The following is a 12,500-nucleotide window of genomic DNA, read 5'->3' as shown; positions in this document are numbered from 1 at the left end:
CCCCCAGGTAGACCGGATAAGAACCTGTACCTTTGTATAGAAGCGCCAGGCGGCCGCAGGCAGGCAGGCAGGCAGGCAGGCAGGCAGGCAGGCAGGCAGGGAGCATGGCCGTCCTCTGCCTCCCTGCCTGCCTGCCTGCCTCCCCCCCCAGGTAGACCGGATAAGAACCTGTACCTTTGTATAGAAGCGCCAGGCGGCCACAGGCAGGCTGGCAGGCAGGCAGGCAGGCTGGCTGACCCCTGCCTGCCTGCCTGCCTGCCTGCCTGCCTGCCTGCCTGCCTGCCTGCTTGCTTCCAGGTAGACCGGATAAGAACCTGGACCTTCGTATAGAAGCGCCAGGCGGCCGCAGGCAGGCAGGCAGGCAGGCAGGCAGGCAGGCAGGGAGCATGGCCGTCCTCTGCCTCCCTGCCTGCCTGCCTGCCTCCCCCCCCCCAGGTAGACCGGATAAGAACCTGTACCTTTGTATAGAAGCGCCAGGTGGCCACAGGCAGGCAGGCAGGCAGGCAGGCTGGCTGACCCCTGCCTGCCTGCCTGCCTGCCTGCCTGCCTGCCTGCCTGCCTGCTTCCAGGTAGACCGGGTAAGAACCTGGACCTTTGTATAGAAGCGCCAGGCGGCCGCAGGCAGGTAGCCAGGCGGGTAGGGAGCATGGCCGTCCCCTGCCTGCCTGCCTGCCTGCCTGCCTGCCTGCCTGCCTGCCTCCCCCCGGGTAGACCGGATAAGAACCTGTACCTTCGTATAGAAGCGCCAGGCGGCCGCAGGCAGGCAGGCAGGCAGGCAGGCAGGCAGGCAGGTAGGCAGGTAGCCAGGCGGGTAGGGAGCATGGCCGTCCCCTGCCTGCCTGCCTGCCTGCCTGCCTGCCTGCCTCCCCCAGGTAGACCGGATAAGAACCTGTACCTTTGTATAGAAGCGCCAGGCGGCCGCAGGCAGGCAGGCAGGCAGGCAGGCAGGCAGGCAGGGAGCATGGCCGTCCTCTGCCTCCCTGCCTGCCTGCCTGCCTCCCCCCGGGTAGACCGGATAAGAACCTGGACCTTCGTATAGAAGCGCCAGGCGGCCGCAGGCAGGCAGGCAGGCAGGCAGGCAGGCAGGCAGGCAGGGAGCATGGCCGTCCTCTGCCTCCCTGCCTGCCTGCCTGCCTCCCCCCCCAGGTAGACCGGATAAGAACCTGTACCTTTGTATAGAAGCGCCAGGTGGCCACAGGCAGGCAGGCAGGCAGGCAGGCAGGCAGGCAGGCAGGCGGGTAGGGAGCATGGCCGTCCCCTGCCTGCCTGCCTGCCTGCCTGCCTGCCTCCCCCAGGTAGACCGGGTAAGAACCTGGACCTTTGTATAGAAGCGCCAGGCGGCCGCAGGCAGGCAGGCAGGCGGGTAGGGAGCATGGCCGTCCCCTGCCTGCCTGCCTGCCTGCCTGCCTGCCTGCCTCCCCCAGGTAGACCGGATAAGAACCTGTACCTTTGTATAGAAGCGCCAGGCGGCCGCAGGCAGGCAGGCAGGCAGGCAGGCAGGCAGGCAGGCAGGCAGGGAGCATGGCCGTCCTCTGCCTCCCTGCCTGCCTGCCTGCCTCCCCCCCCAGGTAGACCGGATAAGAACCTGTACCTTTGTATAGAAGCGCCAGGCGGCCACAGGCAGGCAGGCAGGCAGGCAGGCAGGCAGGCTGGCTGACCCCTGCCTGCCTGCCTGCCTGCCTGCCTGCCTGCCTGCCTGCTTGCTTCCAGGTAGACCGGGTAAGAACCTGGACCTTTGTATAGAAGCGCCAGGCGGCCGCAGGCAGGTAGCCAGGCGGGTAGGGAGCATGGCCGTCCCCTGCCTGCCTGCCTGCCTGCCTGCCTGCCTCCCCCCGGGTAGACCGGATAAGAACCTGGACCTTCGTATAGAAGCGCCAGGCGGCCGCAGGCAGGCAGGCAGGCAGGCAGGCAGGCAGGCAGGCAGGCAGGGAGCATGGCCGTCCTCTGCCTCCCTGCCTGCCTGCCTGCCTCCCCCCCCGGTAGACCGGATAAGAACCTGTACCTTTGTATAGAAGCGCCAGGTGGCCACAGGCAGGCAGGCAGGCAGGCAGGCTGGCTGACCCCTGCCTGCCTGCCTGCCTGCCTGCCTGCCTGCCTGCCTGCTTCCAGGTAGACCGGGTAAGAACCTGGACCTTTGTATAGAAGCGCCAGGCGGCCGCAGGCAGGTAGCCAGGCGGGTAGGGAGCATGGCCGTCCCCTGCCTGCCTGCCTGCCTGCCTGCCTGCCTGCCTGCCTGCCTCCCCCCGGGTAGACCGGATAAGAACCTGGACCTTCGTATAGGAGCGCCAGGCGGCCGCAGGCAGGCAGGCAGGCAGGCAGGCAGGCAGGCAGGTAGGCAGGTAGCCAGGCGGGTAGGGAGCATGGCCGTCCCCTGCCTGCCTGCCTGCCTGCCTGCCTGCCTGCCTGCCCCAGGTAGACCGGATAAGAACCTGTACCTTCGTATAGAAGCGCCAGGCGGCCGCAGGCAGGCAGGCAGGCAGGCAGGCAGGCAGGCAGGCAGGCGGGTAGGGAGCATGGCCGTCCCCTGCCTGCCTGCCTGCCTGCCTGCCTGCCTGCCTCCCCCAGGTAGACCGGGTAAGAACCTGGACCTTTGTATAGAAGCGCCAGGCGGCCGCAGGCAGGCAGGCAGGCGGGTAGGGAGCATGGCCGTCCCCTGCCTGCCTGCCTGCCTGCCTGCCTGCCTCCCCCAGGTAGACCGGATAAGAACCTGTACCTTTGTATAGAAGTGCCAGGCGGCCGCAGGCAGGCAGGCAGGCAGGCAGGCAGGCAGGCAGGGAGCATGGCCGTCCTCTGCCTCCCTGCCTGCCTGCCTGCCTCCCCCCCAGGTAGACCGGATAAGAACCTGTACCTTTGTATAGAAGCGCCAGGCGGCCACAGGCAGGCAGGCAGGCAGGCAGGCAGGCAGGCTGGCTGACCCCTGCCTGCCTGCCTGCCTGCCTGCCTGCCTGCCTGCCTGCTTGCTTCCAGGTAGACCGGGTAAGAACCTGGACCTTTGTATAGAAGCGCCAGGCGGCCGCAGGCAGGTAGCCAGGCGGGTAGGGAGCATGGCCGTCCCCTGCCTGCCTGCCTGCCTGCCTGCCTCCCCCCCCAGGTAGACCGGATAAGAACCTGTACCTTTGTAGAGAAGCGCCAGGTGGCCACAGGCAGGCAGGCAGGCAGGCAGGCTGGCTGACCCCTGCCTGCCTGCCTGCCTGCCTGCCTGCCTGCCTGCCTGCCTGCTTCCAGGTAGACCGGGTAAGAACCTGGACCTTTGTATAGAAGCGCCAGGCGGCCGCAGGCAGGTAGCCAGGCGGGTAGGGAGCATGGCCGTCCCCTGCCTGCCTGCCTGCCTGCCTGCCTGCCTGCCTCCCCCCGGGTAGACCGGATAAGAACCTGGACCTTCGTATAGAAGCGCCAGGCGGCCGCAGGCAGGCAGGCAGGCAGGCAGGCAGGCAGGTAGGCAGGTAGCCAGGCGGGTAGGGAGCATGGCCGTCCCCTGCCTGCCTGCCTGCCTGCCTGCCTGCCTGCCTGCCCCAGGTAGACCGGATAAGAACCTGTACCTTCGTATAGAAGCGCCAGGCGGCCGCAGGCAGGCAGGCAGGCAGGCAGGCAGGCAGGCGGGTAGGGAGCATGGCCGTCCTCTGCCTCCCTGCCTGCCTGCCTGCCTGCCTGCCTGCCTCCCCCCCAGGTAGACCGGATAAGAACCTGTACCTTCGTATAGAAGCGCCAGGCGGCCGCAGGCAGGCAGGCAGGCGGGTAGGGAGCATGGCCGTCCCCTGCCTGCCTGCCTGCCTCCCCCCAGGTAGACCGGCTAAGAACCTGTACCTTGGTATAGAAGCGCCAGGCGGCCGCAGGCAGGCAGGCAGGCAGGCAGGCAGGCAGGCAGCAGGTCAGGGTGCGTGGACGTCCCATGCATGCCTGCCTGCCTGCCTCCCCCCCCCCCCCAGGTAGACCGGATAAGAACCTGGACCTCTTTTTAGGGGCGCCCTCGTGTGGCCAGCATGGTAAGGGCAGGGCAGCCTCCTCCTCCTCCTCCTCCTCCTCCTCCTCCTCCTCCTCCTCCTCCTCCTTCTGCTCCTCCTGCTCCTCCTGCTCCTTCGTCGTATCCCTATTGTTGTCAAGATCGTGCGTGCTTGCGTCCGTGCATTCGTGCGGTCGAAATGGGGGATGCGTGAGTGTTTGTGTGTGTGCTGGCATGCCTGCCCGCCCGCCCGTCTCCCTCTCCGTGATCTACTTTGGGTCTGTCTCTCCCTCCCTCCCCCACCCGCAAGCACATCGCCATGACAAACCACGACATCGCCAAGGGCGGCGTTCGTGGCGACAGCTGCCGTAGACCTCGGTGACTTTGTAGACCGCCGCTTGGCAGCAGAGCAGCAGGTAGGCGATGGAGGAGACGGGTGGGGTGGGGTGGGGCGGGGCGGGCCTTCGTGCGTACGTGCGTACGTCCTTGCAGGGACGGCAAGGGATCACCCTTGGCGATGTCGTGGGCGGGGGTGGGTGGTTTCTTTGGTATGCGTGTGTGCGCCTTGGAGTGATATTTTGTGTCCATCTCTCTCTGTCCCTGTCGGTCTCCCCTGCACACAAGCGTGTGTGCGGTGTACTTGGCTCCTGTGTCTCTGTCTGTCTCCCCCCACACAAGCACATGCTGTGTTTGAGTATATGCTTAGTGTCTCCCTCTCCCGCAAACGACTGTTTGTGTCGTGTGTGTGTGTGTGTGTGTGTGTGTGTGTGTGTGTGTTTGTGTGTGTGTGTGTGTGTGTGTGTGAGAGAGAGAGAGAGAGAGAGAGAGACGCAAGAGACGAGAGACGAGAGACAGAGAGATTTTGTTTCTGCCTGCCTCTGCCTGCCTGCCTGCCTCTCTCTCTCTCTCTCTCTCTCTCTCTCTCTCTCTCTCTCTCTCCCTCCCTCCCTCCCTCCCTCCCTCCCTCCCTCCCTCCCTCTGCCCCGCAATCAAGTGTGTGTGAGAGCGCACGAGTGCTTTTGTGCTTGTCTTTCTGTATCCCTGTGTCTCTGCATGCTCCCCCTCCCGCAAAGGAACGCACACACGCCGAGACTTTTCTCCCTTGCCGTCCCTGCAAGGACCAACGCACGAACGCACGCACGCACGCCCTCACCTGTCCCCTCCATCGCCTACCTGCTGCGCTGCCGCCAAGCGGCGGTCTACAACGTCACCAAGTTCTACGGCAGCTGTCGCCACGAACCCCACCCACCCTTGGCGATGTCGTCAGGTGACAGCGACCACGTAGAGCTGGAGGCTCCATGGGGGGGGGGAGAGCGGGCCGGTAGACCGGGAAGGCCTACGCCCTCCCTAGTAGACCGGCAAGCCGCAGCTTCTCCAGCCGGTAGACCGGGGGCCCGGCGAGTAGATTGGGCAGAGCGGGAAGCCCCCACGGTCTCGGAGGTAGACCGGCAAACTCCAGCCTTCGGGTGCCGGTAGACCGGAGGGGAGCTGACGGCCGGGAGACCGGGCTCACCTAGGTCCGACTCCCAGTAGACCGGCCAGCGGTTCCGCGCCGCGCGCCAGGTAGACCGGGAAGCCCCTCGATCTCTGGAGGAAGACCGGCAAGACCCAGCTTTCCCGGGCGGTAGACCGGAGAGGAGCCGACGGCCGGGAGACCGGGCTCACCAGGTCCGACTCCCAGTAGACCGTCCAGCGGTTCCGCGCCGCGCGCCAGGTAGACCGGGAAGCCCCTCGATCTCTGGAGGAAGACCGGCAAGACGCAGCTTTCCCGGGCGGTAGACCGGAGGGGAGCCGACGGCCGGGAGACCGGGCTCACCTAGGTCCGACTCCCAGTAGACCGGCCAGCGGTTCCGCGCCGCGCGCCAGGTAGACCGGGAAGCCCCTCGATCTCTGGAGGAAGACCGGCAAGACCCAGCTTTCCCGGGCGGTAGACCGGAGGGGAGCCGACGGCCGGGAGACCGGGCTCACCAGGTCCGACTCCCAGTAGACCGGCCAGCGGTTCCGCGCCGCGCGCCAGGTAGACCGGGAAGCCCCTCGATCTCTGGAGGAAGACCGGCAAGACGCAGCTTTCCCGGGCGGTAGACCGGAGGGGAGCCGACGGCCGGGAGACAGGGCATCGCCCCAGCCCGTCCGGCGGGAAGACCAGGCTTCCCGAGGGCCGCCGCCCAGTAGACCGGACAGCGGTTCCGCGCCGTGCTCCAGGTAGCCCGGCAGAGCCGCGCTCTGCGGTGGGTAAACCGGGAAGCCCCACGATCTCGGAGGAAGACCGCCAAACCCAGCCTTCCCGGCCGGTAGACCGGGCTCACCGCGGTCCGGCGCCCAGTAGACCGGCCAGCGGTTCCTCTACCTTTCAAGTAAGACCGGCCAGAGCCCCCCCTCCTCGAAGGTTAGTAGACCGGGCAGCGGCTCCAGCCCCCCACCGCCGTGTGGACCGGCGTTTGCCGGGCCCAAGGAGGGTAGACCGGGAAGCCGTTTCTCCTCTTAGGTAGACCTGGAAGTCCCAGACCCTGCGGCAGGCAGGCAGGCAGGCAGGCAGGCAGGCAGGCAGGCAGGCAGGCAAGCAAGCAGGCAAGCAGGCAGGCAGGCAGGCAGGCAGGCAGGCAGGCAGGCAGGCTGGCTGGCTGGCTGGGAGGGTGGCCGTCCGCTTCCTGCCTTCCAGGTAGACCGGGCAAGAGCCTGTTCCTTCGTTTAGGAGCGCTGGTCAGGCGGCAGGCAGGCAGGCAGGCAGTGAGGGCGTGGTGTGCGTGGACGCGAGGAGCCCACCGCGCCTGACACCGAGTAGACCGGCCAGCGGTGCCGCGCCGTGCGCCAGGTAGTCCGGCGAAGCAAAGCCGCCCTTTCTGGTGGGTTGACCGGGAAGCCCCACGATCTCGGAGGAGGCCGGCAATCCCCAGCCTTATCGGCCGGTAGACCGGAGGGGAGCCGAGGGCCGGGAGACCGGGTAACGTCGCCTGCCCCTCCGGCGGGTCGACCGGGAAGCCTCCCTACCTCGGAGGTAGACCGGCAGGACCCAGCCTCCACGGCCAGCAGAGCCCAGGGCCGGGAGACCGGGCACCCTTGCCAGCCCGGGGCCGGACCGGGGTGACAGTGCACGCGAGAAGCAGACTGGGCCTTCGGTCGGTAGACCGGGAGCCCCCATTCTCTGGAGGGGCCTGGCAAGGCCCAGCCTCCACGGCCGGCAGACTGGGGGGACTCTGTTCGCAGGCCCACCGGCCGCCGGGAGGACCGGCTAGTAGACCGGTTAGCAGCGGTACCAGTCCGGCCGTCAGGTGGCCCGGCGCTTCCCAGCCCCAAGCAGGGGAGACCGGGAAGCCGTCTGTCCTCGAGGTAGAGCTGGAAGCCCCAGGCAAGCAGGCAAGCAGGCAAGCAGGCTGGGAGGGTGGCCGTCCGCTTCCTGCCTTCCAGGTAGACCGGGCAAGAGCCTGTTCCTTCGTTTAGGAGCGCTGGTCAGGCGACAGGCAGGCAGGCAGGCAGGCAGGCAGGCAGCAGGTCAGGGTGCGTGGACATCCCATGCATGCCTGCCTGCCTGTTCTTATCCGGTCTACCTGGGGGGGGGGGGGAGGCAGGCAGGCAGGCATGCATGGGATGTCCACGCACCCTGACCTGCTGCCTGCCTGCCTGCCTGCCTGCCTGCCTGCCTGCTTCCAGGTAGACCGGGTAAGAACCTGGACCTTTGTATAGAAGCGCCAGGCGGCCGCAGGCAGGTAGCCAGGCGGGTAGGGAGCATGGCCGTCCCCTGCCTGCCTGCCTGCCTGCCTGCCTGCCTGCCTGCCCCAGGTAGACCGGATAAGAACCTGTACCTTCGTATAGAAGCGCCAGGCGGCCGCAGGCAGGCAGGCAGGCAGGCAGGCAGGCAGGCGGGTAGGGAGCATGGCCGTCCCCTGCCTGCCTGCCTGCCTGCCTGCCTGCCTGCCTCCCCCAGGTAGACCGGGTAAGAACCTGGACCTTTGTATAGAAGCGCCAGGCGGCCGCAGGCAGGCAGGCAGGCGGGTAGGGAGCATGGCCGTCCCCTGCCTGCCTGCCTGCCTGCCTGCCTGCCTCCCCCAGGTAGACCGGATAAGAACCTGTACCTTTGTATAGAAGCGCCAGGCGGCCGCAGGCAGGCAGGCAGGCAGGCAGGCAGGCAGGCAGGGAGCATGGCCGTCCTCTGCCTCCCTGCCTGCCTGCCTGCCTCCCCCCCAGGTAGACCGGATAAGAACCTGTACCTTTGTATAGAAGCGCCAGGCGGCCACAGGCAGGCAGGCAGGCAGGCAGGCAGGCAGGCTGGCTGACCCCTGCCTGCCTGCCTGCCTGCCTGCCTGCCTGCCTGCCTGCTTGCTTCCAGGTAGACCGGGTAAGAACCTGGACCTTTGTATAGAAGCGCCAGGCGGCCGCAGGCAGGTAGCCAGGCGGGTAGGGAGCATGGCCGTCCCCTGCCTGCCTGCCTGCCTGCCTGCCTCCCCCCCCAGGTAGACCGGATAAGAACCTGTACCTTTGTAGAGAAGCGCCAGGTGGCCACAGGCAGGCAGGCAGGCAGGCAGGCTGGCTGACCCCTGCCTGCCTGCCTGCCTGCCTGCCTGCCTGCCTGCCTGCCTGCCTGCTTCCAGGTAGACCGGGTAAGAACCTGGACCTTTGTATAGAAGCGCCAGGCGGCCGCAGGCAGGTAGCCAGGCGGGTAGGGAGCATGGCCGTCCCCTGCCTGCCTGCCTGCCTGCCTGCCTGCCTGCCTGCCTGCCTCCCCCCGGGTAGACCGGATAAGAACCTGGACCTTCGTATAGAAGCGCCAGGCGGCCGCAGGCAGGCAGGCAGGCAGGCAGGCAGGCAGGCAGGTAGGCAGGTAGCCAGGCGGGTAGGGAGCATGGCCGTCCCCTGCCTGCCTGCCTGCCTGCCTGCCTGCCTGCCTGCCCCAGGTAGACCGGATAAGAACCTGTACCTTCGTATAGAAGCGCCAGGCGGCCGCAGGCAGGCAGGCAGGCAGGCAGGCAGGCAGGCAGGCGGGTAGGGAGCATGGCCGTCCTCTGCCTCCCTGCCTGCCTGCCTGCCTGCCTGCCTGCCTCCCCCCCAGGTAGACCGGATAAGAACCTGTACCTTCGTATAGAAGCGCCAGGCGGCCGCAGGCAGGCAGGCAGGCAGGCAGGCAGGCAGGCAGGCGGGTAGGGAGCATGGCCGTCCTCTGCCTCCCTGCCTGCCTGCCTGCCTGCCTGCCTGCCTCCCCCCCAGGTAGACCGGATAAGAACCTGTACCTTCGTATAGAAGCGCCAGGCGGCCGCAGGCAGGCAGGCAGGCGGGTAGGGAGCATGGCCGTCCCCTGCCTGCCTGCCTGCCTCCCCCCAGGTAGACCGGCTAAGAACCTGTACCTTGGTATAGAAGCGCCAGGCGGCCGCAGGCAGGCAGGCAGGCAGGCAGGCAGGCAGGCAGGCAGCAGGTCAGGGTGCGTGGACATCCCATGCATGCCTGCCTGCCTGCCTCCCCCCCCCCCCCAGGTAGACCGGATAAGAACCTGGACCTCTTTTTAGGGGCGCCCTCGTGTGGCCAGCATGGTAAGGGCAGGGCAGCCTCCTCCTCCTCCTCCTCCTCCTCCTCCTCCTCCTCCTCCTCCTCCTCCTCCTCCTCCTCCTCCTCCTCCTTCTGCTCCTCCTGCTCCTCCTGCTCCTTCGTCGTATCCCTATTGTTGTCAAGATCGTGCGTGCTTGCGTCCGTGCATTCGTGCGGTCGAAATGGGGGATGCGTGAGTGTTTGTGTGTGTGCTGGCATGCCTGCCCGCCCGCCCGTCTCCCTCTCCGTGATCTACTTTGGGTCTGTCTCTCCCTCCCTCCCCCACCCGCAAGCACATCGCCATGACAAACCACGACATCGCCAAGGGCGGCGTTTGTGGCGACAGCTGCCGTAGACCTCGGTGACTTTGTAGACCGCCGCTTGGCAGCAGAGCAGCAGGTAGGCGATGGAGGAGACGGGTGGGGTGGGGTGGGGCGGGGCGGGCCTTCGTGCGTACGTGCGTACGTCCTTGCAGGGACGGCAAGGGATCACCCTTGGCGATGTCGTGGGCGGGGGTGGGTGGTTTCTTTGGTATGCGTGTGTGCGCCTTGGAGTGATATTTTGTGTCCATCTCTCTCTGTCCCTGTCGGTCTCCCCTGCACACAAGCGTGTGTGCGGTGTACTTGGCTCCTGTGTCTCTGTCTGTCTCCCCCCACACAAGCACATGCTGTGTTTGAGTATATGCTTAGTGTCTCCCTCTCCCGCAAACGACTGTTTGTGTCGTGTGTGTGTGTGTGTGTGTGTGTGTGTGTGTGTTTGTGTGTGTGTGTGTGTGTGTGTGTGAGAGAGAGAGAGAGAGAGAGAGAGAGACGCAAGAGACGAGAGACGAGAGACAGAGAGATTTTGTTTCTGCCTGCCTCTGCCTGCCTGCCTCTCTCTCTCTCTCTCTCTCTCTCTCTCTCTCTCTCTCTCTCTCTCTCTCTCTCTCTCCCTCCCTCCCTCCCTCCCTCCCTCCCTCCCTCCCTCTGCCCCGCAATCAAGTGTGTGTGAGAGCGCACGAGTGCTTTTGTGCTTGTCTTTCTGTATCCCTGTGTCTCTGCATGCTCCCCCTCCCGCAAAGGAACGCACACACGCCGAGACTTTTCTCCCTTGCCGTCCCTGCAAGGACCAACGCACGAACGCACGCACGCACGCCCTCACCTGTCCCCTCCATCGCCTACCTGCTGCGCTGCCGCCAAGCGGCGGTCTACAACGTCACCAAGTTCTACGGCAGCTGTCGCCACGAACCCCACCCACCCTTGGCGATGTCGTCAGGTGACAGCGACCACGTAGAGCTGGAGGCTCCATGGGGGGGGGGGAGAGCGGGCCGGTAGACCGGGAAGGCCTACGCCCTCCCTAGTAGACCGGCAAGCCGCAGCTTCTCCAGCCGGTAGACCGGGGGCCCGGCGAGTAGATTGGGCAGAGCGGGAAGCCCCCACGGTCTCGGAGGTAGACCGGCAAACTCCAGCCTTCGGGTGCCGGTAGACCGGAGGGGAGCTGACGGCCGGGAGACCGGGCTCACCTAGGTCCGACTCCCAGTAGACCGGCCAGCGGTTCCGCGCCGCGCGCCAGGTAGACCGGGAAGCCCCTCGATCTCTGGAGGAAGACCGGCAAGACCCAGCTTTCCCGGGCGGTAGACCGGAGAGGAGCCGACGGCCGGGAGACCGGGCTCACCAGGTCCGACTCCCAGTAGACCGTCCAGCGGTTCCGCGCCGCGCGCCAGGTAGACCGGGAAGCCCCTCGATCTCTGGAGGAAGACCGGCAAGACGCAGCTTTCCCGGGCGGTAGACCGGAGGGGAGCCGACGGCCGGGAGACCGGGCTCACCTAGGTCCGACTCCCAGTAGACCGGCCAGCGGTTCCGCGCCGCGCGCCAGGTAGACCGGGAAGCCCCTCGATCTCTGGAGGAAGACCGGCAAGACCCAGCTTTCCCGGGCGGTAGACCGGAGGGGAGCCGACGGCCGGGAGACCGGGCTCACCAGGTCCGACTCCCAGTAGACCGGCCAGCGGTTCCGCGCCGCGCGCCAGGTAGACCGGGAAGCCCCTCGATCTCTGGAGGAAGACCGGCAAGACGCAGCTTTCCCGGGCGGTAGACCGGAGGGGAGCCGACGGCCGGGAGACAGGGCATCGCCCCAGCCCGTCCGGCGGGAAGACCAGGCTTCCCGAGGGCCGCCGCCCAGTAGACCGGACAGCGGTTCCGCGCCGTGCTCCAGGTAGCCCGGCAGAGCCGCGCTCTGCGGTGGGTAAACCGGGAAGCCCCACGATCTCGGAGGAAGACCGCCAAACCCAGCCTTCCCGGCCGGTAGACCGGGCTCACCGCGGTCCGGCGCCCAGTAGACCGGCCTGCGGTTCCTCTACCTTTCAAGTAAGACCGGCCAGAGCCCCCCCTCCTCGAAGGTTAGTAGACCGGGCAGCGGCTCCAGCCCCCCACCGCCGTGTGGACCGGCGTTTGCCGGGCCCAAGGAGGGTAGACCGGGAAGCCGTTTCTCCTCTTAGGTAGACCTGGAAGTCCCAGACCCTGCGGCAGGCAGGCAGGCAGGCAGGCAGGCAGGCAGGCAGGCAGGCAGGCAGGCAAGCAAGCAGGCAAGCAGGCAGGCAGGCAGGCAGGCAGGCAGGCAGGCAGGCAGGCAGGCAGGCAGGCAGGCAGGCTGGCTGGCTGGCTGGGAGGGTGGCCGTCCGCTTCCTGCCTTCCAGGTAGACCGGGCAAGAGCCTGTTCCTTCGTTTAGGAGCGCTGGTCAGGCGGCAGGCAGGCAGGCAGGCAGTGAGGGCGTGGTGTGCGTGGACGCGAGGAGCCCACCGCGCCTGACACCGAGTAGACCGGCCAGCGGTGCCGCGCCGTGCGCCAGGTAGTCCGGCGAAGCAAAGCCGCCCTTTCTGGTGGGTTGACCGGGAAGCCCCACGATCTCGGAGGAGGCCGGCAATCCCCAGCCTTATCGGCCGGTAGACCGGAGGGGAGCCGAGGGCCGGGAGACCGGGTAACGTCGCCTGCCCCTCCGGCGGGTCGACCGGGAAGCCTCCCTACCTCGGAGGTAGACCGGCAGGACCCAGCCTCCACGGCCAGCAGAGCC

The sequence above is a fragment of the Podarcis bocagei genome (assembly GCF_964188305.1).
Source record: "Podarcis bocagei genome assembly, chromosome: W".
Taxonomy (NCBI): domain Eukaryota; kingdom Metazoa; phylum Chordata; class Lepidosauria; order Squamata; family Lacertidae; genus Podarcis; species Podarcis bocagei.
Note: the sequence above shows the minus strand (reverse complement) of the source record.